Here is a 26,690-nt window from a genome sequence, read left to right on the forward strand (position 1 = left end):
ACTAAAAGCAAGAAAAAGGGAAAAAAGGAGCTCTGTCCGGCTGTCTGTCCATCCGCAGACAACACAGTCCAGGATCAGGATTGTGTAGGAGTGAGAGCAGTCTGAAAACAAACTGCGCCCTTCTTCCCTCCCTTCTTCACTGTCTGGAAGAGAGTCTTAAAGGTGTAAAACTTATTATTCAGTATAAACAGAACAAGACGACTGGGGATAAAAGCATCATATAGTCAACCCAGGACAACCATACAACGCTGTTTCGCTCTGAGACTGTGTCTCCACTTCTTGCATTCTTAGAGATTAACCTTGGAACACACACTCAATTTTCTGACTACTTCTACTCCAATTAATAGCATTCCATCCCCAAAGGAAAAAGGTAACAGTGTTGAGCACATTCCCTTCCTTATCTTCACATAAGCAAAGAATAAACGATGTTGCATTGACAGATTTAACACATGGACACACACACGATATTATACCAGACTTAATAAACTCTCTAAACCAGCTCCCAGTCCAAATTCCAGCCACATTTAATCAATGCCAGTTAGCATACCACTCCCGAACTCTGGGACTCTAACCCACCAAGGGGACGCTCGCCCCGACCCGGGACCGTGTAGGTGGGACTCCCTGTGCCACCTGTGCAAGGGACCCATCAGACTTGAACCCACATGGTGTGAATGAGCTGTGTAGGCGGGGGCCTCTGTGTATGACAAACGAGTGAGTATTGCTTTATACCACGGGTAACAAAGGAACAGACAGAACAAATGCGAGCGGTTAGTGATAAAGAGTTTTTCCATATGACATACTTCATGTCCTTGTCTGTCCCAGCATGGATCCAGGGTCTGTGGTGGCACCAGTTTCTTGCCTGTGGAATGTTCTACCTCCCCCAAGAGGAAAGAGGCAGCTGGAGGAAGAGCTTGCCAGGCTGCTCTCCATCCTTTAGCAGCAGCCCTGGCTGAGTGGAGAAGTCCCAGCCGAGCGCAAATGTGCCAAGGGAACAGCCGTGCACAGGAAGGCTCGGTGGGAAGGATGATCCAGGAACCATGGGCCTGGCAGCCTGAGCTTGCTCCCAGGAAAGGCCTTGGAGCAGATCCTCCTGAGGGCCATCCCACGGCATGTGCAGGGAACCAGGGGGTCTGCTGGAGGCTGGGAAAGCTCTGCGGAGGGACAGGGACAGCTGGGGGTCCTGGCGGGGTGTTGAGGGCTCCTGTGTGGGTGTTTGGGGGGATTGGTGTTGGGGGGCAGGTTGGGGAAGGAGTTGTCTGGAAGGGGAGAGGTCTAGGCTGGAATTGGAGTCAGTTTGAAGACAGCATCTGTGGTTTGGTGGAGCATTGGTTATGGAGGGCAGAAAGAATACCTGTGACTATGTCTGTTCATGGTCCTGATTATCCTGCAGGGAAGAAGAGGACTTGCATTCTTTTAGAGCTTCTATTCCTTAAGGGAATGAGGATGTTATCATCCGTTCATTGAAAACCATTTGAAAGGAAAGAATGGCCTTCTGTTCACCTCTGGGTAGTGTGATGTTTGTAAAGTGACTCCCAATGCATGACATCAAGGCACATGAGTTGCTGCTTTGAGAGGGGAAGGCAATTTCCAACTCTCATGTTCTCAGGCCATCACAATTGATTGGGGGAGTTTGCAACTTTTTTGGAACTACTTGAGTTGAGAAATGGAAAGTAAAGCTTTCCTGAAGTGAGGAGTCTTTAATGCCAGATTCTTCTGTGTCATCACGGTAAAGAGGCTTTTGTGCTGCAGGAAATTACTTTAATGAGAAAACACTTCCAGCATGTAGTACCAGCTTCTGACAGACACCAAGTGTTGCAGCAGAGCTCCAGGTGCTGCTGCCAACAGCCCCTGCAGGGAGGAGCACAGCCCCCAGTGCACGTGGGCTTTGGCTCCCTGTGGCACACAAGCCCCCCGGGGCACAGGTCTCTGGGGCAGGAGAGGGGCAGCAGCGCTGCCAGGGCTCCGGGGGTGGCAGCTCTGCTTGGGCGGGGACTCTGCCACACCTGCTGATGGCAGCGCTGCCCGGGCCCCAGGGCTCAGAGCAGCATTGGTGCCCTGGCCCACACGTTCCCTGTGCCTGTCACAGCCGCGGGTTTAGGATGGCCAGCAGCCGGGACGTGTCCCAAGGAGGCCATGCCAGCTTCCCTGGAAGGCCCTGTGCCCTTGCCAGCGCAGCTGCCTCGGCAGCCCTGGGGGCTCCTTCTGCTGCCCTGAGCCCGCAGAGCAGGGCAGCGTTTGCTGATGGGCTGAGCCCTTCCTAAAGATCCTGTCGGGCTGCCTTAGACACTTGGGGCCAGGGATTCCTGCCAACCGGGGCCACTTTGGGTGGGCTGGGGGCGGCCCCAGGGCAGGTGGCAGTGTGTGCAAGGTTCCTTTGTGACACACTGCAGCACGGTCACGGTGGCATGGAATGGAGGAGTGTGTCCTTTGTGACACGTGGTGACATAGGAGCTGGGGGTGACAAGAACACTCCACAGCTTGCAGGAGCAGGCGACGGGACAGGACAGGACAGAGCGGTGCTGTGAGGAGCCCCCGCACAGCACACTCGTTCCTGTCTGACCTGGAGCTTTTCTGAGGCGTTGTTCCTGCAGCTGACCTTGAGGCCAGACCTCAGGACCTGGGGACCTGTGGCCTTCCGAGGCTTCTGTTTGGCAGTGCCCTCGAGGGCAGAGCGTGGGACTTGGTGCTCCCGAGCTTTTCCAAGGCATCTGTCCTGCTACTAGCTCCAGTCACTGACATGGAGCAGAGACCCCCAAGAGACCCTAGGATGGCCTGGGTGGAGGAGGAGGAAGAAGGCTCTGGAGCTGACCCAGGAGAGGAGACAGAAGAGGTGGTGCCATTCCATCCACCACAGGAGGGTGAGTGGCAGAGTTGGGCCGTAGGACTGGAGCCTGCAGCCAGCTTGGCCCCATCCTGTGGCATATCCCATCCCATCCCATCCCGTCCCGTCCCATCCCATCCCATCCCATCCCATCCCATCCCATCCCATCCCATCCCATCCCATCCCATGATGGGCAGGAAATGCCCATGGACAGGACAGAAGAGGGCCCAGGCAGACACCCCGCAGTGGCCGTGCTCCATCCCCCTGGGGCATCCCGGGGCTGTCCCTGCCTGGGGAGCGCAGGGCTGGGCTGTGTTCTCCGGCCTCTCCCGCAGCCCCTCAGCTCTGGCTGTGCTTGCTCTTTGCCAGATGCAGCCGTGGAGCGCACACAAGAGCAGCAATCCAGCCATGGCCGCTTCCGCAGAACAGCGCAGGTACCTGCAGCCATGCCCACCTGGGCTGGGCCTGCTGTCCCTGCTCAGCCGAGCACCGTGTGTGGAGCACTCCATGGAACATCCCTGGCTTCTTGCCCTTCTCCTACAGCTCGTTTGCAAATTCATCAAGAGGATTCGGCAGGAAGAGACCATCACCAGGGGCACTGCGTACAGACCATACTCGCCCATCTTCCAAAGCAAGACCAGTGCTGCCCTGCTGTATATGCTTGTAGAGGAAGATTGTTACCATCCAAAGCAAGTAAGCAGCCTGTGGCCAGCGTTTCATCCTCCCAGGAACTTCTTGGCCTCCCCAGCCACACCTGCTGGTCCTTGTGAGCCTTTGAGGCCATCACAGTGTGGTGGGATGGGAAGAACATCTCTGGGGAAGCTGGGGACATTGCTCCCTCTGGCAGCTTTCCAAGTTTCACTGTGCCTTCTCCAGGTGCCCGCCATGGTGAGGTACATCCACCAGTGGCTCCTGGCCAATGATTCCGCTGAGCACAGGCTGGACATGGCCCTGCTGGATCTCACTGAAGCACTGACAAATGACGCGGTCATGACGCTCCTGCGTGTGGCCCCGTCCTGTGACAGGTAAGGGCCCAGCTGCCCAGAGGGCTCAGGGCTCCCCAGCCCATCACCCTGCACAGCCTGGCCCAGGTGTCTGAGCAGCAGAGACTTCCAGGGCCCTCTGGCTGCTCCCTTTCCCAGCCCTGGCATGTCAGCCCCCGAGCCTACTGCCGTGCTCCCTCCCTGCCCCTCAGGGCTCTGTCCCCACAGGGCTGGGCTGCCTGGCTGCTGCTGGCCAGGGGCAGAGGGCAGAGGCAGAACTGGCAGCCAGCTCAGCTCCCAGCGGTGCTGTGTCTGACACCCCCCTGAGACAGAGCTCTAACCCTGCAGAGCTGCCGCGGCCATGTGGAAAACCATCATGGGCTCAAGCAGGACTGCGGAGCTGGCACAGCTGGTGCTCCTGGATGTGCTGGGGAGCTGGCCGGAGCACAGCACGTGCACCTCCGATGGGGACAAAACGGGTGTCTTTGCCCTGGCTGTGAGTTTCTGCAAGTGGCCTTTGCTGGCCCCAAGGCTGCCTCTCCAGCAGCTCTCCATCCTCCTTCCCCCACTGCATCTCCCTGCCTCAGGCACTGGCCTGAAACCTCGCACAGGGGCAGCTTCAGGGCCACCAGGCCCCCTGCTCCCCCTGCGTCTCTCCAGGCCTCTCCCTGCCACGCTCGGGCCCTGCCGCACGGACACCTCGGCACTGAGCGCTCTCTCTGGGCCTTTGTCCTTTGCAGGCAACTCTGGTGATGTGGAAGGTCCTCCAGGTGCCCTGCATCCCACGTATAATGAAGGTGTATTTCCCACACCTGTTTGTGCACCTGCTCTTCCAAGTGTTCTTCAGCACTCTGGATATGCCAGAAGAGGTGGATACCTTCTGGAAGGGATGCCAGGAAGAACACGGCCTTGCCACCAGCCCCAACAGGTGCTCCCATCCTAGAGCTCCTGTCCCTGCCACGTGGCCTGGGAAGGAGCCAGTGCTCCCAGTGTGACCTGGGCTTTGCTCTGCACACAGGTTTGCAGTGCGGACCCTCAAGTCCCTGCTCTGCCTTCTCCGCTGTGAGGATGTGGTGGTGGCAATGGAACGCAAGGGTGCCTGGGACACGCTGCTCTGTGCTGACACCCACCACTATGCCGTGGGTCTGCTGGCCAGGTGAGACCCCCTTCTCCCCATTGCTCCAGCCACTTGTGCTCTGTGCCCAGGGTGCCCCACACAGTCCCTGTGGCTGTGGGCCAGAGGCCCTTGTCACTGAGGGATGGCCAAGCAGACTGGAAAAGGCTGGGAGAGGAGGCTGATCTGGAGCAAACAACTCCCAAATGGCCCAGGGCCCCTTGCTGGGAGGGTGGTGAGGAAAGATGTGAACTGTGTGCGTCACTCCTGGCAGAGGTTTGCCCCACTGGCTCAGGGTCTGGTTTCCTTTTTCCTCTTGTCAGAGAAATTCGCCTGTCATCCATACACTTTTGTTGTGGGATTGCATTCTACCTGCTTGGCCTGCTCAGCAAAGAGATGCTATACTGGGATTTCCCTGCCCTGGCGTTCCTTGTGGAGGTGAGCCTGAAGGCCAGCGCTGCCTGGCTGAGCTGCCTCCCAGCTCTCTACCCTCTCGTAGCCGCAGCTGCCTGGGACGGTGCCCGTGCCCTGTGCTGCTGCCTGGGCCCAGCCCTGTGCGGTTCCGGGCTGCTGCTGGCCGGGTGCCCTGTCACTGCCCTGTGCCTTTCAGGTCCTCGAGTGCCTGGACTTGAGGGAATGCAGCGACAGTGTTCTGGAGATCATGACAAAGAACCTGCGGAGCGAGGACGGGGAGAGGCGTCACTTGGCACTCCGAGGCCTCGTGGTGCTGGGCAAGAATCCCTTGATGGTGAGAAGGGGGCAGTGGCTGAAGCCCTGCCGGCAGTGTGGGGCTGGAAAACGCTGTCACTTGGGCTTGGCTGGGCTTTGGGCCCGGGGCAGCTGCTCCCAGCTCTCCTGCCTCCCGCTTCAGCTGCCCGAGTGCTTCAGGACATGCTTTGGCCTCTAGGCCCTGCTGCAGCCGGGTGGCCTTTCACAAACTTGTGTTCCACACAGGCCGAAAAAATGTGGAGCCTGACTGAAAGTCTTGTGGAGCTCCTGGAGGAAAATGATAGTGACGTGATCAGGATGACCATTCTCCTACTCAGATATTTATTCCTGGATAATGGTACCCCAATACCCAGCTCCCTTGCCCTGCAGCTGGCTGAGGCGCTCCTGCCACTCTTTGACCGCGTAAGGCTCTGTGCCCACAGCCACGGCCACTGGCTGCTGCCCGGGCACTTGGTGCCCTGTGGAGATGCAGGCCTGTGCCCTGCTGGACCCGAAGCAGCTGATGCTGAGCTCTTTTGTTCTTGCTTTCATACAGGATGATAGCCAGGTGCAGCTGAGCTCCATGATGGTCTTTCAAGAGATGCTGGAGTTATTAACGGAAGATGGAAAACATGCCCTGAAGTCACCCGTGCACCACAGCCTGCTGCCACTCTACTTCCACTGCCATGATGAGAATCAGATTGTTGCTGAGGTGAGGACTTATGGCTGGCTGCTGTCTCCCTGGCAGGGGGCTGGGCTGCCTCCTGTCCTGGCGCCTTGCAGGCTGCAGCCTCCCCCAGGCTGTGGCACTGGGATGCTCCTGTGCCCTGGGCTGTGGGGCCATCTCCACGTTTCTGCTGCTCTCCAGTGTTCTCGGGAAACGCTGCTTTGTGCAGCCAAGTTCCTGAAGAGGAGGGATATAAAAAAGCTGGTGAAGGAGGAAAAACTGTGGAAGTTCAGCAAGTGCCTGGTAAGGACGACCGAGAATCCCCAACCTCAGCCTGGAGAAGGCCCCTGAGCGCGGTGCTCAGTGTGCGGGGCTGGCAGCTGTGCCCCTGCCCGCTGCTGCACCCAGAGGCCGCGCGGGCTCTTCTCCAGGCTGCTGTGGGCCCGAGCCGGGTGCCCATGGAGCCCCGGCGCGGCGGGGCTGCGGGGCGGCCCCGCGGCTCCCCGGGCAGCAGCCGGCCCTCTGCCCCCTGCGGAGCCCGGCGCCAGCGGCTGCTGGCCGCGCCTCAGGGCTGTGCGGGCAGGGGAGGCCGGGGCTGGGCGCAGGGAGCGCCCGCCACAGGGGCTGAGCCCACGCCGAGCCTTCCCTGCTGCCGCTCTCTGCAGCTGGCAGAGGACACGAGCCGAGCGGCCGAGCAGCTGCGCCGGGCCCTGCGCTACCTGGAGAGCCCCCAGGAGCCCCTGCGAGAGGCGGCCATCAGGTTCATGGGTGAGCCCCGAGGCCGGGCTCCCTCCCCGGCCCGCCGCAGCTCGGCCCCAGCCCCGCCCGCTGCCCCGGCAGCGCCATCCGGGCCCGGCGCCGTGGAGCCCCGCCTGGCCCGGGCGCTGCTGCCGCCCTCTGGCAGCCGTGCCCTTGGGCGGCAGCGTGCGGCAAGGGCCCGGGCTGAGCCCTGCCGGGCCAGCAGGGCGTGTGGCCGCAGCGCTGGCAGCGCCGCTGGCAGGGAGCTGTGCCGCTGCCGCCCTGACAGGCTCTGTGTTCACAGGGATGGCTGGGCGGCACCTGAGGGGGCAGCCAGGAGAGCTCCTGATGATCTGCACTGGTGAGTGAGGGCAGCGGGCTGACACCAGTGGTTGGCGGGTGAAGACCTGCAAGCCCTGCCCCGGCTGTGGAGGGCTCTGCTCCCGGTGCAGAGGAAGGCTGCTCTGGGCAGAGCACACACAGATTTCAGGGCCACGTGGAGGATCCATAGCCAGCAGCTTCAGGCTGATCCCCTTGGTCCCTGCTCCCTCCTGGCCATGGCAAGAGCCGGCTGGGATGGCCCTGGCAGGTGACTCTGCTCGCATCCCCACAGGTCCAGGTTCTGACCGTGACTCTGTTCCTTTCTCTTGCAGCCCTTGAAGAAATGGCCAGTGACATCAGCCTTGGTGTCGGAAGCCTGGCCATTGAAACCTTGTGCATCCTGAGGTCAGCAGAGCGGGCTCCAATCTCCAGGTTCCAGAGGCTGCAAGATCAGCTGCGCAGGGTGTGGAAGGCTCGGCCGCGTCTCTCGCATCTCCGCAGGCTGAGCTGCTGGAGCTCAGTGGAGAACTAATCCCAGAGGCTCTTTTTGCTGGGACCCCCTGAGTAATGGGGAATTTTTTTTTCTTCTAAAATGTTCTCCTTTTTGTTTGCTTTTACTTTATAAATATAGAATGCGTTATAATACACAGGCTCCAGGATGTTTCTTTTGCTGCCCTGCATCCACAGGGCATAGATGAGGAGGGGGAAAATGGTGCTTGCACTCAGCCAGCTGCCCAGGCGTGCAGTGCTGCAGGGACAATGGCCAGAAGCCCCTTGGCCTGTGGTGGTTCTGCTGAAGCCTTTGTGCTGCCGGCAGAGCGGGTGGGCAGGGCCGGAGCTGCAGGGATCCCTGCTGGAGCGGTGCCTGGAGATGGCCACAAGGCCTGTGGCAGGCAGGAAGCGCCATCCGTGTCCTCCTGGCCGTGTGCTGCTGGCTGCATTGCTGAGGGCTCCCAGGTGCCTCTGGCTGGGGCTCCTCTGGAGCTCCTGTGGGGCTGCGGCGCTGCTGCTGGGAAGCTTGGCCGGGCTGGGGGAGAGCCTGAGGGGCTGGGGCACTGGGAAGCCCTGAGCAATTGGGTGTCAGAGGCCATGAGCAGCCCCCTGGCAGCCACCTTGTTCCTGACAGCCGGCTGCTCTGGCACTTCCTCAGTGGGCGTTTGGAGGGAACCCCTGGCATCAGGTGTGGAACCCTGGTCCCGGCCTTTCAGGGCTGTGAGGCCAGGAGTTGTGGGGCTGGGCGTATGCCCTCCCTGTGCTCGAGACTGGAGCCCGCGGCCCCTCAGCCTTAGGCACTGAGCTCCAGTGCCTGCTTGCCGAGTCTTGTTCCTGTTGGTGTGGGGGAGGCCGAGCTCTCTGGCTTTAGGCAGGATTGAGCCAGAAGAGCAGCAACTCTGAGCCCAGAGGGGCTGAAGAAAGGCAAATAGAACAATTTTGGTGCCGACACCCAGGAAGGCTCTCCAAGTCCCGGGGAGATGGGTAGCCCTCGGGAAAGGAGCTCCCCACCACCAGACTTTTAAGTGGTCCTGAGACTAGACCAGTCTCCCTTGGAAAAGAGAGCCTTAATTCCAATAACGCGTAAGCAAATTAGTTATTATGAGCGCGCAAATGAGTCTCCTATCAGAGTGGCGGCTTAGAGGAGAAAGGGAGTAGCCATATAAAACTTCTTTGTGCACCAAGACCCTCGTGAGGAAAGGAGGCTGTGAGTATCACGAGGTTTTGGGTCTGGGGGGCTGCTGTGTGCATGTGTGAGTGTGTGTGGAGTATCTGAGACGGGGGCTGGGCAGCCTTGGACCCCCGAAGTGAGTGGGAGCTGCCGGTACCGCGTTTGCGAGATCTCCGCCAGGAGACCGGCCGAGAAAGGAAGAAAGCAAGAAGTGAACAAGGGAGGCCCCTGGGAGGGATTGACCAAGGAAGGAAGGGAGTCCCTGGTCCAAGAACCTGTGGGAAGGTGCTTGAGCAGCAGAGAGTGACTCAGTAAGGAGACTAAGAAGAAGAGTGATTGAATTAGTTCAATTTGCTTTGAAGAGTTGATAGCTAGAGGTTTAGTATGTGATTAAATAGTGAGAAGAGGTAACCAGAAAAGTGTAAAATAAATGAAGAAAGGAAGGTAGAAATAGATTGAGAAAGAAGGAGAAAATTAATAAAGAGAAGTGGAAATAGATTGAGAAAGAGAGAAAAATAAATAGGTGTAGAACAAGTAGTTTGAGAAGGTAGTGTGACAGAGGAGTAAGTGAGGCAGTGGAACCACGGGGTGAGTGTGAGAAACCAAGATTCTCCTGCTACTGGAGTTTGGTGCCGCAAGGGATAAGTCAGGGAAAAAGTAAGTGCCTAAACCCAGGGGCTGCGGATTGTGTGAAAAATTCGCAGGAATTTGGAGGATCTGAGGACAGTGAAGGAAATTCTCAAGAAGAGAGCATTCCTCAAGACAGCCCGCTGGGGATGATGATACAGTTTTAAGATGAATGAGAATCCCGAAGGGGAAAAAGTAAGCAGAAAATGATTAAGTATTGTATGTTTGAATAGACAAAGGAAATGATCCAGAAAAATAATTTCTATTGGCCTAAGTTTGGATCATTTGAGGATTGGATTTGCCAGGCTCTAAATATATATGTGAATTCCAAAGAGCCTGTTAATCAGGAAGAGAGTGAATATGCTGCCTTACAGATCCCTGAGGGGAGAAGTGGGTTGTTGTTCAGAAGCAAGAAGGTAAGGGTTACCCGTTGTATCCTTTATTAAGCAAAGAGCAAGCGGTCAAAAGGAACAGGCAGGAGCCGTGAGACCCATTGAATCATCTCCCACCCCCCTATGGACAACCTAAGCAGCTAGCTCAGCCTCGAGTGTCTGAGGGTCCCCCTGTGAATCCAAAGGCACCTCTTATTCAAGAGGAACCAGTGGCACACAGCACCAGAGGCAGGGGGAGGCAAGGGGAGGAGAATGATGGAGATGAGGGGGAAGAAAGGGAAAATCGATTATTACCCACTTAGAGGGGTTCCAATGGCAAATGCAGGACAGGGACCACCTATTAGTTGTGTGAGTGCTCCCATAAATACAGGGGATGTCAGGGAGTCTAAGAAGGAGATGGGCGAGATGCAGAGGACCCCGTTGGAGTGGCAAAATAGTTGGATGAGGTTTTGGCACCAAACACATATACCTGGGTGGAGTTGCAGTCTATCCTAGGAATTTTGTTTACCAGAGAAGAAAGAGAGATGATCTGACAGGCAGGGATGCGGATTTGGGACAGAGAACATCAGGGACCAGAGCGGGGTGATCAGAAATGGCCTGTGCAGGATCCAAATTGGAATAACCAGGATGTGGGACATAAGCAGAATATGAGTGATCTTTGGTGGACAATTATTCGAGGAATTTGGCAGGCAGTGCCCAGGGGGCAAAATATGGGAAAAGCTTTGAGTGAGCATCAAAGAAAGGATGAGTCCCCGGCAGCATGGTTAGAGAGATGAAAGGAGGACTTGCAATTATATTCAGGTATAGGTGCTGATTCTGCAGCTGGGCAGGTTCTTTTCAAACCTCGGTTTGTGGCGAAATCTTGGGGAGACATCAGAAAGAAGCTGGAGAAACGAGAAGATTGGCGGGACAGGGGGCTTCAGGAGTTCCTGAGAGAAGCACAAAAGGTGTATGTAAAGAGGGATGAGGAGAAGCAGAGGGCAGATGCAAGAATCTTGGTGGCAGCAGTTAAAGAAATGCAGGCAGCTTTGAATAGAGAAAAACCCTCAGGAAAGAACAAACAGCAGACATCAGGTCCTCTTTTTAGAAACCCAGGACCCACGTGCTTTTTCTGCCACAAGAAGGGACACTTCCAAAATTCTTGCCCTGCCTTTATGGGTACAGGACCCACCTGTTTTTATTGTCATAAAAAGGGACACCTACAAAAAAGTTGTAGGAAAAAGCAGCAAGATGAGGGAAATTTTCAGGAAGATTAGGGTGGTCAGGGGCTCTATTTAATGAAGGGGACTGAAACACCACCAGAAGAGCCCTTGATAAAGTTAAAAATAGGTCCCCATAGCGAAGAAATTATATTTTTAGTGGACACGGGAGATTCTAGGTCAACAGTAAGGAAATTACCACAGGGATGTAAGATAAGTCAGGAGAAAATTCCAGTAATTGGAATTAAGGGAGAGGCTTTTTCAGTTCCTGTATTTAAAGGGGTGCAAATAGAGACAGATGAGAGATTTGGAGTGAGTGACTTATTGTTGCTCCCGGAGGCTGAGAATAATTTGTTGGGCAGAGATTTAACAATAGCCTTGGGAATACAGATAAACCCCTGTGAAGGAAAACTCAAAATCTATTCTTTAAATGAAGAGGATAATCTGGAAATTAATAATACCTTTTGGCATTCAGGTGAAGTAGGGAGGTTGAACATTCCGCCCATTCAAGTTGAAATACAAAATCCAGAAATACCAATCTGAGTGAAGCAATAAACAATATCACTGGAGGGGCGGAGGGGATTAAAACAAGTAACTGAAAATTTAATATGGTAAGGAATATTAGAACCTTGCATGCCACCCCATAATACTCCCATTTTACCGGTAAATAAATCTGACAGGAGCTACAGACTGGTTCAAGATTTAAGGGCAATAAATCAAAGAACTATTCCTCCTTTTCCCATAGTAGCTAACCCATATCCTTTGTTGAGTCAATTGCCCCCTAATTACACGTGGTACAGTGTAGTGGAATTGAAAGATGCCTTTTGGACTTGCCCTTTGGATGAGGGCAGTAGAGATTATTTCGCCTTTGAGTGGGAAGATTCGGATACAGGTAGAAGGGAACAGCTTGGGTGGATGGTGCTACCGCAAGGTTTCACGGAGTCACCCAATCTTTTTGGGAGAGCATTAGAAAATCTCTTGAAATCTTTTGAGTTGCACAAAGGTATCTTCTTAGTCAGTGGGAATGGCCTAGAAGGGGGGGGCGGCAGATTCGTGGCCAGCTGATCCACTTGACACCCCCTCTCTTGTGGCCATGGCCAGAGCTGGGTGGGATGGCCCTGGCAGGATGGTCTCCTAGGATTCCCACCGATCCAGGCTCTGACCATGGCTCTGTTCCTCTCCGTTCCAGCCCTTCAAGCCCTGAGGAGAGATGACAGCCCTTCCCAGGCATACATGTTAGTTCAACAGATAGTCAGTGGGAGAGCTGCAGAACTGCCACAGAAGAACCAGAGTTTGTAGAAGACCTGCAAATGCCATGGAAGATGAGACTGCCTTGAGACCAGAAGAGACCAGCTGGAGCTCCAGGCACCGCTGATGATTGGCACAGCTGAGCCTGTGGGAAACTTGCATGGCTTCAGCCCTCTCCCTGCTTATAGATAGCTCCCTCCCTCCAGCCCTCAGACTCTGCCCATCCCTTCTTTTTCCCTCCATTCTCCCTCCCTGTTCACGGCTCTTTCCCTCTAGTCCTCAGATCCTGCCCTTCCCCTTTTCTCCCTCCCAGCTCATCCCTTTGCTTCGCCTTCTATTAATAAACAGTTTGGCTCCTTCACTTTGCCTGCATCCCTGTGGAGCTGCAGCAGAACAAATCCGGGGCCCTGGGACACACAGGCCCCTGCTGCCGTTCTCTGCCACGCCGTGTTTTGTGCACAGACCCAGAGGAACGAGGGCAGCTCAGGCTGGCACGGTCCCTGTGCTGAAGGTGCAGTTCCACAACACTGTGCAGGTACAGATCCTGCTGAGCACACGGAAGGCCAGCAGTGGCACAAGGAGCCTGTGTGTCAGGAGCCAAGTCGTGTCTAAGGCCCTGCCACATTTGATCTGCTGCTGTGCACGTCAGCAAGATAATGAAGAACAGACAGTGAAGGAAACCTTATGGTTGAACTGGTGGGAATGTGACCCTTGAGAGAAACAATGGATTGGTCAATTGATGGGAAGTTAACCTGTGAAAGAGGAACAGCACACAGTGGAGCTGTGGTTGGCATGGAGGTGGTATCAGAAGCCATTGCGGCCTCATCTGATGCACTGGCCAAGCGTGAGATGACGTCCTAAGTGTAAAAACTGCAGAGGAGGAGATGTCAGGCCTGGTTCTGGTGTGGAGGGATGAAAAGGCCAAAATGCACGCCCTGTTGATGCAGGGGATGCCCTGAAGGTGGGTGGCCTGCCTGCCCCTCCCACTGGAGCACCCTGCTGAGATCCCCTGAGAGGAGCCCAGTGCTCCTTGCTCCTCTCTGCTGACACGTGAGCCTTTGTCTGGTTTCGGGGTGGCCCTGGCTGTGTGAGGGGGGCTCCGTGGGCACGAGACAGCCGGTCCTGTCCCGCTGGGTCCCAGCAGTGCCTGGCAGCTGTCCTGCATCCACGTCAGGATGCTGGCCAAGAGCAGCCCTGGAAGCTGAGGCACAGGTCAGGGCCCATGGTGTTCCCTCAGGATACAGCAGTCCCGAGGGGTCTCCCTAATTCAAAGAAATCTGCAGACAAATGCACTGTCCACCAAAAGCCCTTTTCTTGAGCTGACGGGAGGGCAGGGGTCTGCACCCCACCAAAATGCTTCTCTGCCATGTATAAATTTCAGTGGGTTGATGTAGGAATTGCATCAAAAATACCATCCATCTTCACCCTGCTGAGGTGATTGCATAGGCAGGGGGTTAGAAATACATTCTGTCAGATTCCTGTACTTGAAGCTGATGTGCAGGCGCTGGCCAGAGCGGTCTCCATGGCCTAAAGCAGCACTTCTTCCTCATGGCTTCCCTGCACAGGGCTCATTCCCTACTTGCCCTTCCTTCTTCTGCTAGAATGTGTCTAAAGCTTTTTTCAAGTCCCTCTCCTGTCACGTTAGGCCCGCCAGGTTTTTCTTATGCTAACTGGTGCTAAGTACTTACCTGTGTCTGTGCTAAGTACTTGTTTGCTTATGTGAATTGCTTGTGCTTGTGTCAAACAAAGGCCTTGTTTCATCCTCCCCTTCTCTTTATCCTGATGCAAATTCTTTTGCAAGATTCCCTCCACAGTCCACAGGACATATGTACTGTTATGCTGCTCTTTTAATTTTCTACCACATCCATAGGTTCATGATGGTTTAGAGGAGGGTTCATTTTTTTAAAAAGTAGAACGGCTTTTCTGAGGAAGCTAAAAATCTGAGGAGCTGTTGGTGATTGCAGATTTGTCCATCACAAGAAGACATCTGACTCATGATGTTCTCTAACTTTCCCTATTTTGGTGATGATTTTGGTAACTTCTTTGATACCAGTTTGAGTGTCCATAAGGCTCTGTGAGATGCATTTTTGACTTCTGCCACTAGCCATTCTATATTAGGCTGGTACAGCATTTGTTTTAGTACATCAATGTTCCTTCCAGTTTGGAATTTGGGTGCTTCATGATACACATCGTACACATTCTGCATAATCTGAAGAGAAGTTATTGTGTGGTGCAGCTCAAGTCACATCCACTTTTGGTTGTGAATTACAAATAGAGAAGGTAGTACCATTAGCAGTTTCATTAAATGAATCTGTTGTAATAGTTGTGCAAGCAGATCTCACACAGGCCAAAATTGGAATTACACAGTATTTTGTTGCATTCTTAATGGTTAATGTAAAAGACTGCAGGGTTCTGTTCATTCTATGTGAAACTGACCAATTGCCACCAAGTGTGGAAGTCTTTTTCAAACTCCTTTGTGGTTTCATTTTTAGGCATGATTTAGTTAATTCTCATGGTAATTTCCCCCAGCTCTCCTTTTTTTAAGTTTTCCTGAGATTACAGACTGTAGCCACAGCTGAGCTGGTCTACATTGAAATGCTAAAGAAATGTTACCCTGTAGTTTCCCCATAAAGCCAACACCTGCTGGAAACAATCCTGCTGTGTATTGTTGGCCAGGGTGGTTAATAGGTTAGCTGCCAGGCTGTGGGTTTGGGCAAGTGTTAGCAGGGCTGATCTGAGAGGAGTTTGTGTCTGTCCAATATAAGAATTCACAGTGCTTCATTTATTGGCTAAGACTTCTTGATCAATAGAATTTCATATTCCCAGTTCAGACCCAAACCATCCCCTTAAGCCTTTTTTAGACCTATGATTTGGTGTCTGGGAATGTATCCATGTCTCCCAGCCTTTTAGGCTTTGCTGTATGAATGGGTAGTATTGCTGTTTAATTTTGGATCTATTAGCCTGTATCTTTACCTCCAGCATTTTCAGAGAGTACCTTGGATTTAGAAGCAACAATTGTTCATTTGTTTTTCTTACCACAGAGTGAAAGACTATATTATTTCACACATGGATCCCGTGCTATGCCATTGTTTGCTCATGTAAAGTTGTTTGTTTTAATTTTAAATGCCTGTTGTGTGACCCATTCTGTTTCGCTCCTTGTCGAGTACCCAAGGCATGGTAACAGGTTTCTTCAGATACATTGCCTGCCTTTAGGCAAGCGTTTCAGAAACCTTCAGAAACCTTACACTGGCCCCTGGTAGTATTACAAAGGACACTTACTTTACTAAATTTCCCAGTACAAATGGCTGAGTATTCTGAGTACCTCAGCCCATAAGAGGATGTAGTTGTGCTGTCAGGATTCCATTCATATCTGGGTTGCCATCACACGGTCATGACATTGGGCATGATATACCCTAACAGGATGATTGTGCTCCCGGCTTCCCCTCCAACTTGATTGGTGACTATTTCTGATGGCCTGGAATAAGCCAAGAATGAAATTCAGTTCTCAAAAGCAGATCCTCTATGAGACCTGTTCCATGTACTAAGCATACCAGCAGGACAATTTATTATTCTAGTGGCACAAGAGCTGCCTGCTGGAAACAATATTTGTTGGGTCGCACTCCTGGCAGGCTCAATTCCTGTATCTCTGTGTGATGATGGTCCTCCCACCCCACCTGTGCACTGCAGAAGAAGGGAACTATCTTGTGCTAGGTTATAGTCTCCCATTTTAATTTGCATAGCACAAAAATCCTGATAGGAATCACATGAAAATGGATTCACATGCTGCTTTTTAGAAAGGTCACGGATGCGCATGGTCACTGTAGTAATCTCGTCTAAAAGAGGTTTGTGAGTTTCAAATTCACACGCCATAGAGGTCCTGCTTTCAGGTGGGACAAGAAAGGCTGGCATGGAGTCAGGTTTCCCTCAATCTTCAACTGCTCATTCATTAATCCTTAAAATAGCATAAAGTGTTTTTACATTATTATTCCCTTTTAGCCAATTAGGTCCCAAATATTTTTGAATGTTCCATCTAGCAGGATCTCGCAGGCCAAGGAGATCATGATGTCATGACAGTCACCTACTGTGGCTTGGATTCTGATCAGAAATATCGGGAAGATGATGATGGTGTGAAGCGCATCTTGGTTTCTTCTGTTCTTTCTGAGGTCCAGTTGGGGACTCCTCTTGCCTTTTGCAGAAGTCTTTTAATTCTGGAACAGTGTAGCCAAGAGGTGAACGCTTCAAGCTTTAAAGGCTGTATAAGTGATTAAAAGTACCAAATAGAGTCCTTTCCATTTTGGGATAAGAGGCTTTCCCCCAGGGGATTTGACATATACCTGGTCCCCAGGCTGGATTTGTGGAGAGGAGCATCCTCTTGCTCCTCTGCTCAAAATGTGTTGATTTATTTGATGCAGTGTCCTGGTTTAGGGCAAGTTTGGGAGATAACCCCCAAAGGGGCTTCTCTACAAAAGCAGATTCAATTGCCCCTCCCCCCTCCAACCGGTTCGGGAGAAAATATCTCCTTGGAGAAAAGTGGAAAGAAACCTGTTTATTAAACAATAGAAACCAAACAATATTAAACAATAAAACTTCTCACTGATCCAAGGAAAGCAAACTCAGAACAGTCCCCTCCCCGGGTTGCAGCTCGGCTCACTCAGTCTTTGATCAGTCTCTCTGGTGCTGGAAATGCTGCTGCCCAGGCCCAGCCAGGGGGGCCACAGGTGGAGCTGCCGGTGCTCTTCTGGGTGTTCAGTGCAGAGCAGGCTTGAACAGGTCCAAGAAAAAAGGAAAAAATCACAATCCGGAGAACTTCTTTGCCTCAGCTAGCTAAAACTAACTAAAAGCAAGAAAAAGGGAAAAAAGGAGCTCTGTCCGGCTGTCTGTCCATCTGCAGACAACACAGTCCAGGAGCAGGATTGTGTAGGAGTGAGAGCAGTCTGAAAACAAACTGCGCCCTTCTTCCCTCCCTTCTTCACTGTCTGGAAGAGAGTCTTAAAGGTGTAAAACTTATTATTCAGTATAAACAGAACAAGACGACTGGGGATAAAAGCATCATATAGTCAACCCAGGACAACCATACAACGCTGTTTCGCTCTGAGACTGTGTCTCCACTTCTTGCATTCTTAGAGATGAACCTTGGAACACACACTCAATTTTCTGACTACTTCTACTCCAATTAATAGCATTCCATCCCCAAAGGAAAAAGGTAACAGTGTTGAGCACATTCCCTTCCTTATCTTCACATAAGCAAAGAATAAAAGATGTTGCATTGACAGATTTAACACATGGACACACACACGATATTATACCAGACTTAATAAACTCTCTAAACCAGCTCCCAGTCCAAATTCCAGCCACATTTAATCAATGCCAGTTAGCATACCACTCCCGAACTCTGGGACTCTAACCCACCAAGGGGACGCTCGCCCCGACCCGGGACCGTGTAGGTGGGACTCCCTGTGCCACCTGTGCAAGGGACCCATCAGACTTGAACCCACATGGTGTGAATGAGCTGTGTAGGCGGGGGCCTCTGTGTATGACAAACGAGTGAGTATTGCTTTATACCACGGGTAACAAAGGAACAGACAGAACAAATGCGAGCGGTTAGTGATAAAGAGTTTTTCCATATGACATACTTCATGTCCTTGTCTGTCCCAGCATGGATCCAGGGTCTGTGGTGGCACCAGTTTCTTGCCTGTGGAATGTTCTACCTCCCCCAAGAGGAAAGAGGCAGCTGGAGGAAGAGCTTGCCAGGCTGCTCTCCATCCTTTAGCAGCAGCCCTGGCTGAGTGGAGAAGTCCCAGCCGAGCGCAAATGTGCCAAGGGAACAGCCGTGCACAGGAAGGCTCGGTGGGAAGGATGATCCAGGAACCATGGGCCTGGCAGCCTGAGCTTGCTCCCAGGAAAGGCCTTGGAGCAGATCCTCCTGAGGGCCATCCCACGGCACGTGCAGGGAACCAGGGGGTCTGCTGGAGGCTGGGAAAGCTCTGCGGAGGGACAGGGACAGCTGGGGGTCCTGGCGGGGTGTTGAGGGCTCCTGTGTGGGTGTTTGGGGGGATTGGTGTTGGGGGGCAGGTTGGGGAAGGAGTTGTCTGGAAGGGGAGAGGTCTAGGCTGGAATTGGAGTCAGTTTGAAGACAGCATCTGTGGTTTGGTGGAGCATTGGTTATGGAGGGCAGAAAGAATACCTGTGACTATGTCTGTTCATGGTCCTGATTATCCTGCAGGGAAGAAGAGGACTTGCATTCTTTTAGAGCTTCTATTCCTTAAGGGAATGAGGATGTTATCATCCGTTCATTGAAAACCATTTGAAAGGAAAGAATGGCCTTCTGTTCACCTCTGGGTAGTGTGATGTTTGTAAAGTGACTCCCAATGCATGACATCAAGGCACATGAGTTGCTGCTTTGAGAGGGGAAGGCAATTTCCAACTCTCATGTTCTCAGGCCATCACAATTGATTGGGGGAGTTTGCAACTTTTTTGGAACTACTTGAGTTGAGAAATGGAAAGTAAAGCTTTCCTGAAGTGAGGAGTCTTTAATGCCAGATTCTTCTGTGTCATCACGGTAAAGAGGCTTTTGTGCTGCAGGAAATTACTTTAATGAGAAAACACTTCCAGCATGTAGTAAGAGCTTCTGACAGACACCAAGTGTTGCAGCAGAGCTCCAGGTGCTGCTGCCAACAGCCCCTGCAGGGAGGAGCACAGCCCCCAGTGCACGTGGGCTTTGGCTCCCTGTGGCACACAAGCCCCCCGGGGCACAGGTCTCTGGGGCAGGAGAGGGGCAGCAGCGCTGCCAGGGCTCCGGGGGTGGCAGCTCTGCTTGGGCGGGGACTCTGCCACACCTGCTGATGGCAGCGCTGCCCAGGCCCCAGGGCTCAGAGCAGCATTGGTGCCCTGGCCCACACGTTCCCTGTGCCTGTCACAGCCGCGGGTTTAGGATGGCCAGCAGCCGGGACGTGTCCCAAGGAGGCCATGCCAGCTTCCCTGGAAGGCCCTGTGCCCTTGCCAGCGCAGCTGCCTCGGCAGCCCTGGGGGCTCCTTCTGCTGCCCTGAGCCCGCAGAGCAGGGCAGCGTTTGCTGATGGGCTGAGCCCTTCCTAAAGATCCTGTCGGGCTGCCTTAGACACTTGGGGCCAGGGATTCCTTCCAACCGGGGCCACTTTGGGTGGGCTGGGGGCGGCCCCAGGGCAGGTGGCAGTGTGTGCAAGGTTCCTTTGTGACACACTGCAGCACAGTCACGGTGGCATGGAATGGAGGAGTGTGTCCTTTGTGACACGTGGTGACATAGGAGCTGGGGGTGACAAGAACACTCCACAGCTTGCAGGAGCAGGCGACGGGACAGGACAGGACAGAGCGGTGCTGTGAGGAGCCCCCGCACAGCACACTCGTTCCTGTCTGACCTGGAGCTTTTCTGAGGCGTTGTTCCTGCAGCTGACCTTGAGGCCAGACCTCAGGACCTGGTGACCTGTGGCCTTCCGAGGCTTCTGTTTGGCAGTGCCCTCGAGGGCAGAGCGTGGGACTTGGTGCTCCCGAGCTTTTCCAAGGCATCTGTCCTGCTACTAGCTCCAGTCACTGACATGGAGCAGAGACCCCCAAGAGACCCTAGGATGGCCTGGGTGGAGGAGGAGGAAGAAGGCTCTGGAGCTGACCCAGGAGAGGAGACAGAAGAGGTGGTGCCATTCCATCCACCACAGGAGGGTGAGTGGCAGAGTTGGGCCGTAGGACTGGAGCCTGCAGCCAGCTTGGCCCCATCCTGTGGCATATCCCATCCCATCCCATCCCGTCCCGTCCCGTCCCGTCCCATCCCATCCCATCCCATCCCCTGGGGAAATGCCCATGGACAGGACGGAAGAGGGCCCAGGCAGACACCCCGCAGTGGCCGTGCTCCATCCCCCTGGGGCATCCCGGGGCTGTCCCTGCCTGGGGAGCGCAGGGCTGGGCTGTGTTCTCCGGCCTCTCCCGCAGCCCCTCAGCTCTGGCTGTGCTTGCTCTTTGCCAGATGCAGCCGTGGAGCGCACACAAGAGCAGCAATCCAGCCATGGCCGCTTCCGCAGAACAGCGCAGGTACCTGCAGCCATGCCCACCTGGGCTGGGCCTGCTGTCCCTGCTCAGCCGAGCACCGTGTGTGGAGCACTCCATGGAACATCCCTGGCTTCTTGCCCTTCTCCTACAGCTCGTTTGCAAATTCATCAAGAGGATTTGGCAGGAAGAGACCATCACCAGGGGCACTGCGTACAGACCATACTCGCCCATCTTCCAAAGCAAGACCAGTGCTGCCCTGCTGTATATGCTTGTAGAAGAAGATTGTTACCATCCAAAGCAAGTAAGCAGCCTGTGGCCAGCGTTTCATCCTCCCAGGAACTTCTTGGCCTCCCCAGCCACACCTGCTGGTCCTTGTGAGCCTTTGAGGCCATCACAGTGTGGTGGGATGGGAAGAACATCTCTGGGGAAGCTGGGGACATTGCTCCCTCTGGCAGCTTTCCAAGTTTCACTGTGCCTTCTCCAGGTGCCCGCCATGGTGAGGTACATCCACCAGTGGCTCCTGGCCAATGATTCCGCTGAGCACAGGCTGGACATGGCCCTGCTGGATCTCACTGAAGCACTGACAAATGACGCGGTCATGACGCTCCTGCGTGTGGCCCCGTCCTGTGACAGGTAAGGGCCCAGCTGCCCAGAGGGCTCAGGGCTCCCCAGCCCATCACCCTGCACAGCCTGGCCCAGGTGTCTGAGCAGCAGAGACTTCCAGGGCCCTCTGGCTGCTCCCTTTCCCAGCCCTGGCATGTCAGCCCCCGAGCCTGCTGCCGTGCTCCCTCCCTGCCCCTCAGGGCTCTGTCCCCACAGGGCTGGGCTGCCTGGCTGCTGCTGGCCAGGGGCAGAGGGCAGAACTGGCAGCCAGCTCAGCTCCCAGCGGTGCTGTGTCTGACACCCCCCTGAGACAGAGCTCTAACCCTGCAGAGCTGCCGCGGCCATGTGGAAAACCATCATGGGCTCAAGCAGGACTGCGGAGCTGGCACAGCTGGTGCTCCTGGATGTGCTGGGGAGCTGGCCGGAGCACAGCACGTGCACCTCCGATGGGGACAAAACGGGTGTCTTTGCCCTGGCTGTGAGTTTCTGCAAGTGGCCTTTGCTGGCCCCAAGGCTGCCTCTCCAGCAGCTCTCCATCCTCCTTCCCCCACTGCATCTCCCTGCCTCAGGCACTGGCCTGAAACCTCGCACAGGGGCAGCTTCAGGGCCACCAGGCCCCCTGCTCCCCCTGCGTCTCTCCGGGCCTCTCCCTGCCACGCTCGGGCCCTGCCGCACGGACACCTCGGCACTGAGCGCTCTCTCTGGGCCTTTGTCCTTTGCAGGCAACTCTGGTGATGTGGAAGGTCCTCCAGGTGCCCTGCATCCCACGTATAATGAAGGTGTATTTCCCACACCTGTTTGTGCACCTGCTCTTCCAAGTGTTCTTCAGCACTCTGGATATGCCAGAAGAGGTGGATACCTTCTGGAAGGGATGCCAGGAAGAACACGGCCTTGCCACCAGCCCCAACAGGTGCTCCCATCCTAGAGCTCCTGTCCCTGCCACGTGGCCTGGGAAGGAGCCAGTGCTCCCAGTGTGACCTGGGCTTTGCTCTGCACACAGGTTTGCAGTGCGGACCCTCAAGTCCCTGCTCTGCCTTCTCCGCTGTGAGGATGTGGTGGTGGCAATGGAACGCAAGGGTGCCTGGGACACGCTGCTCTGTGCTGACACCCACCACTATGCCGTGGGTCTGCTGGCCAGGTGAGACCTCCTTCTCCCCATTGCTCCAGCCACTTGTGCTCTGTGCCCAGGGTGCCCCACACAGTCCCTGTGGCTGTGGGCCAGAGGCCCTTGTCACTGAGGGATGGCCAAGCAGACTGGAAAAGGCTGGGAGAGGAGGCTGATCTGGAGCAAACAACTCCCAAATGGCCCAGGGCCCCTTGCTGGGAGGGTGGTGAGGAAAGATGTGAACTGTGTGCGTCACTCCTGGCAGAGGTTTGCCCCACTGGCTCAGGGTCTGGTTTCCTTTTTCCTCTTGTCAGAGAAATTCGCCTGTCATCCATACACTTTTGTTGTGGGATTGCATTCTACCTGCTTGGCCTGCTCAGCAAAGAGATGCCATACTGGGATTTCCCTGCCCTGGCGTTCCTTGTGGAGGTGAGCCTGAAGGCCAGCGCTGCCTGGCTGAGCTGCCTCCCAGCTCTCTGCCCTCTCGTAGCCGCAGCTGCCTGGGACGGTGCCCGTGCCCTGTGCTGCTGCCTGGGCCCAGCCCTGTGCGGTTCCGGGCTGCTGCTGGCCGGGTGCCCTGTCACTGCCCTGTGCCTTTCAGGTCCTCGAGTGCCTGGACTTGAGGGAATGCAGCGACAGTGTTCTGGAGATCATGACAAAGAACCTGCGGAGCGAGGACGGGGAGAGGCGTCACTTGGCACTCCGAGGCCTCGTGGTGCTGGGCAAGAATCCCTTGATGGTGAGAAGGGGGCAGTGGCTGAAGCCCTGCCGGCAGTGTGGGGCTGGAAAACGCTGTCACTTGGGCTTGGCTGGGCTTTGGGCCCGGGGCAGCTGCTCCCAGCTCTCCTGCCTCCCGCTTCAGCTGCCTGAGTGCTTCAGGACATGCTTTGGCCTCTAGGCCCTGCTGCAGCCGGGTGGCCTTTCACAAACTTGTGTTCCACACAGGCCGAAAAAATGTGGAGCCTGACTGAAAGTCTTGTGGAGCTCCTGGAGGAAAATGATAGTGACGTGATCAGGATGACCATTCTCCTACTCAGATATTTATTCCTGGATAATGGTACCCCAATACCCAGCTCCCTCGCCCTGCAGCTGGCTGAGGCGCTCCTGCCACTCTTTGACCGCGTAAGGCTCTGTGCCCACAGCCACGGCCACTGGCTGCTGCCCGGGCACTTGGTGCCCTGTGGAGATGCAGGCCTGTGCCCTGCTGGACCCGAAGCAGCTGATGCTGAGCTCTTTTGTTCTTGCTTTCATACAGGATGATAGCCAGGTGCAGCTGAGCTCCATGATGGTCTTTCAAGAGATGCTGGAGTTATTAACGGAAGATGGAAAACATGCCCTGAAGTCACCCGTGCACCACAGCCTGCTGCCACTCTACTTCCACTGCCATGATGAGAATCAGATTGTTGCTGAGGTGAGGACTTATGGCCGGCTGCTGTCTCCCTGGCAGGGGGCTGGGCTGCCTCCTGTCCTGGCGCCTTGCAGGCTGCAGCCTCCCCCAGGCTGTGGCACTGGGATGCTCCTGTGCCCTGGGCTGTGGGGCCATCTCCACGTTTCTGCTGCTCTCCAGTGTTCTCGGGAAACGCTGCTTTGTGCAGCCAAGTTCCTGAAGAGGAGGGATATAAAAAAGCTGGTGAAGGAGGAAAAACTGTGGAAGTTCAGCAAGTGCCTGGTAAGGACGACCGAGAATCCCCAACCTCAGCCTGGAGAAGGCCCCTGAGCGCGGTGCTCAGTGTGCGGGGCTGGCAGCTGTGCCCCTGCCCGCTGCTGCTCCCAGAGGCCGCGCGGGCTCTTCTCCAGGCTGCTGTGTGCCCGAGCCGGGTGCCCATGGAGCCCCGGCGCGGCGGGGCTGCGGGGCGGCCCCGCGGCTCCCCGGGCAGCAGCCGGCCCTCTGCCCCCTGCGGAGCCCGGCGCCAGCGGCTGCTGGCCGCGCCTCAGGGCTGTGCGGGCAGGGGAGGCCGGGGCTGGGCGCAGGGAGCGCCCGCCACAGGGGCTGAGCCCGCGCCGAGCCTTCCCTGCTGCCGCTCTCTGCAGCTGGCAGAGGACACGAGCCGAGCGGCCGAGCAGCTGCGCCGGGCCCTGCGCTACCTGGAGAGCCCCCAGGAGCCCCTGCGAGAGGCGGCCATCAGGTTCATGGGTGAGCCCCGAGGCCGGGCTCCCTCCCCGGCCCGCCGCAGCTCGGCCCCAGCCCCGCCCGCTGCCCCGGCAGCGCCATCCGGGCCCGGCGCCGTGGAGCCCCGCCTGGCCCGGGCGCTGCTGCCGCCCTCTGGCAGCCGTGCCCTTGGGCGGCAGCGTGCGGCAAGGGCCCGGGCTGAGCCCTGCCGGGCCAGCAGGGCGTGTGGCCGCAGCGCTGGCAGCGCCGCTGGCAGGGAGCTGTGCCGCTGCCGCCCTGACAGGCTCTGTGTTCACAGGGGTGGCCGGGCGGCACCTGAGGGGGCAGCCAGGAGAGCTCCTGATGATCTACACTGGTGAGTGAGGGCAGCGGGCTGACACCAGTGGTTGGCGGGTGAAGACCTGCAAGCCCTGCCCCGGCTGTGGAGGGCTCTGCTCCCGGTGCAGAGGAAGGCTGGTCTGGGCAGAGCACACACAGATTTCAGGGCCACGTGGAGGATCCATAGCCAGCAGCTTCAGGCTGATCCCCTTGGTCCCTGCTCCCTCCTGGCCATGGCAAGAGCCGGCTGGGATGGCCCTGGCAGGAGACTCTGCTCGCATCCCCACAGGTCCAGGTTCTGACCGTGACTCTGTTCCTTTCTCTTGCAGCCCTTGAAGAAATGGCCAGTGACATCAGCCTTGGTGTCGGAAGCCTGGCCATTGAAACCTTGTGCATCCTGAGGTCAGCAGAGCGGGCTCCAATCTCCAGGTTCCAGAGGCTGCAAGATCAGCTGCGCAGGGTGTGGAAGGCTCGGCCGCGTCTCTCGCGTCTCCGCAGGCTGAGCTGCTGGAGCTCAGTGGAGAACTAATCCCAGAGGCTCTTTTTGCTGGGACCCCCTGAGTAATGGGGAATTTTTTTTTTTCTTCTAAAATGTTCTCCCTTTTCTTTGTTTTACTTTATAAATATAGAATGCGTTATAATACACAGGCTCCAGGATGTTTCTTTTGCTGCCCTGCATCCACAGGGCATAGATGAGGAGGGGGAAAATGGTGCTTGCACTCAGCCAGCTGCCCAGGCGTGCAGTGCTGCAGGGACAATGGCCAGAAGCCCCTTGGCCTGTGGTGGTTCTGCTGAAGCCTTTGTGCTGCCGGCAGAGCGGGTGGGCAGGGCCGGAGCTGCAGGGATCCCTGCTGGAGCGGTGCCTGGAGATGGCCACAAGGCCTGTGGCAGGCAGGAAGCGCCATCCGTGTCCTCCTGGCCGTGTGCTGCTGGCTGCATTGCTGAGGGCTCCCAGGTGCCTCTGGCTGGGGCTCCTCTGGAGCTCCTGTGGGGCTGCGGCGCTGCTGCTGGGAAGCTTGGCCGGGCTGGGGGAGAGCCTGAGGGGCTGGGGCACTGGGAAGCCCTGAGCAATTGGGTGTCAGAGGCCATGAGCAGCCCCCTGGCAGCTGCCTTGTTCCTGACAGCCGGCTGCTCTGGCGCTTCCTCAGTGGGCGTTTGGAGGGACCCCCTGGCATCAGGTGTGGAACCCTGGTCCCGGCCTTTCAGGGCTGTGAGGCCAGGAGTTGTGGGGCTGGGCGTGTGCCCTCCCTGTGCTCGAGACTGGAGCCCGCGGCCCCTCAGCCTTAGGCACTGAGCTCCAGTGCCTGCTTGCCGAGTCTTGTTCCTGTTGGTGTGGGGGAGGCCGAGCTCTCTGGCTTTAGGCAGGATTGAGCCAGAAGAGCAGCAACTCTGAGCCCAGAGGGGCTGAAGAAAGGCAAATAGAACAATTTTGGTGCCGACACCCAGGAAGGCTCTCCAAGTCCCGGGGAGATGGGTAGCCCTTGGGAAAGGAGCTCCCCACCACCAGACTTTTAAGTGGTCCTGAGACTAGACCAGTCTCCCTTGGAAAAGAGAGCCTTAATTCCAATAACACGTAAGCAAATTAGTTATTATGAGCGCGCAAATGAGTCTCCTATCAGAGTGGCGGCTTAGAGGAGAAAGGGAGTAGCCATATAAAACTTCTTTGTGCACCAAGACCCTCGTGAGGAAAGGAGGCTGTGAGTATCACGAGGTTTTGGGTCTGGGGGGCTGCTGTGTGCATGTGTGAGTGTGTGTGGAGTATCTGAGACGGGGGCTGGGCAGCCTTGGACCCCCGAAGTGAGTGGGAGCTGCCGCTACCGCGTTTGCGAGATCTCCGCCAGGAGACCGGCCGAGAAAGGAAGAAAGCAAGAAGTGAACAAGGGAGGCCCCTGGGAGGGATTGACCAAGGAAGGAAGGGAGTCCCTGGTCCAAGAACCTGTGGGAAGGTGCTTGAGCAGCAGAGAGTGACTCAGTAAGGAAACTAAGGAGAAGAGTGATTGAATTAGTTCAATTTGCTTTGAAGAGTTGATAGCTAGAGGATTAGTATGTGATTAAATA

At 55.6% G+C, this 26,690-nt stretch overlaps 1 long non-coding RNA gene across 1 annotated transcript; it reads left to right on the forward strand.

Annotated features, from left to right (window-relative positions):
- The first annotated feature begins 21,886 nt into the window (after window positions 1-21,886).
- Window positions 21,887-22,572, forward strand: LOC135285568 (uncharacterized). The gene is made up of 3 exons (XR_010350375.1): window positions 21,887-22,009; window positions 22,100-22,237; window positions 22,519-22,572. It is a non-coding gene; the product is annotated as an uncharacterized LOC135285568 (long non-coding RNA).
- The last annotated feature ends 4,118 nt before the right edge of the window (window positions 22,573-26,690 follow it).

Source organism: Passer domesticus, chromosome 23 (assembly GCF_036417665.1).
Source record: "Passer domesticus isolate bPasDom1 chromosome 23, bPasDom1.hap1, whole genome shotgun sequence".
Lineage (NCBI taxonomy): Eukaryota > Metazoa > Chordata > Aves > Passeriformes > Passeridae > Passer > Passer domesticus.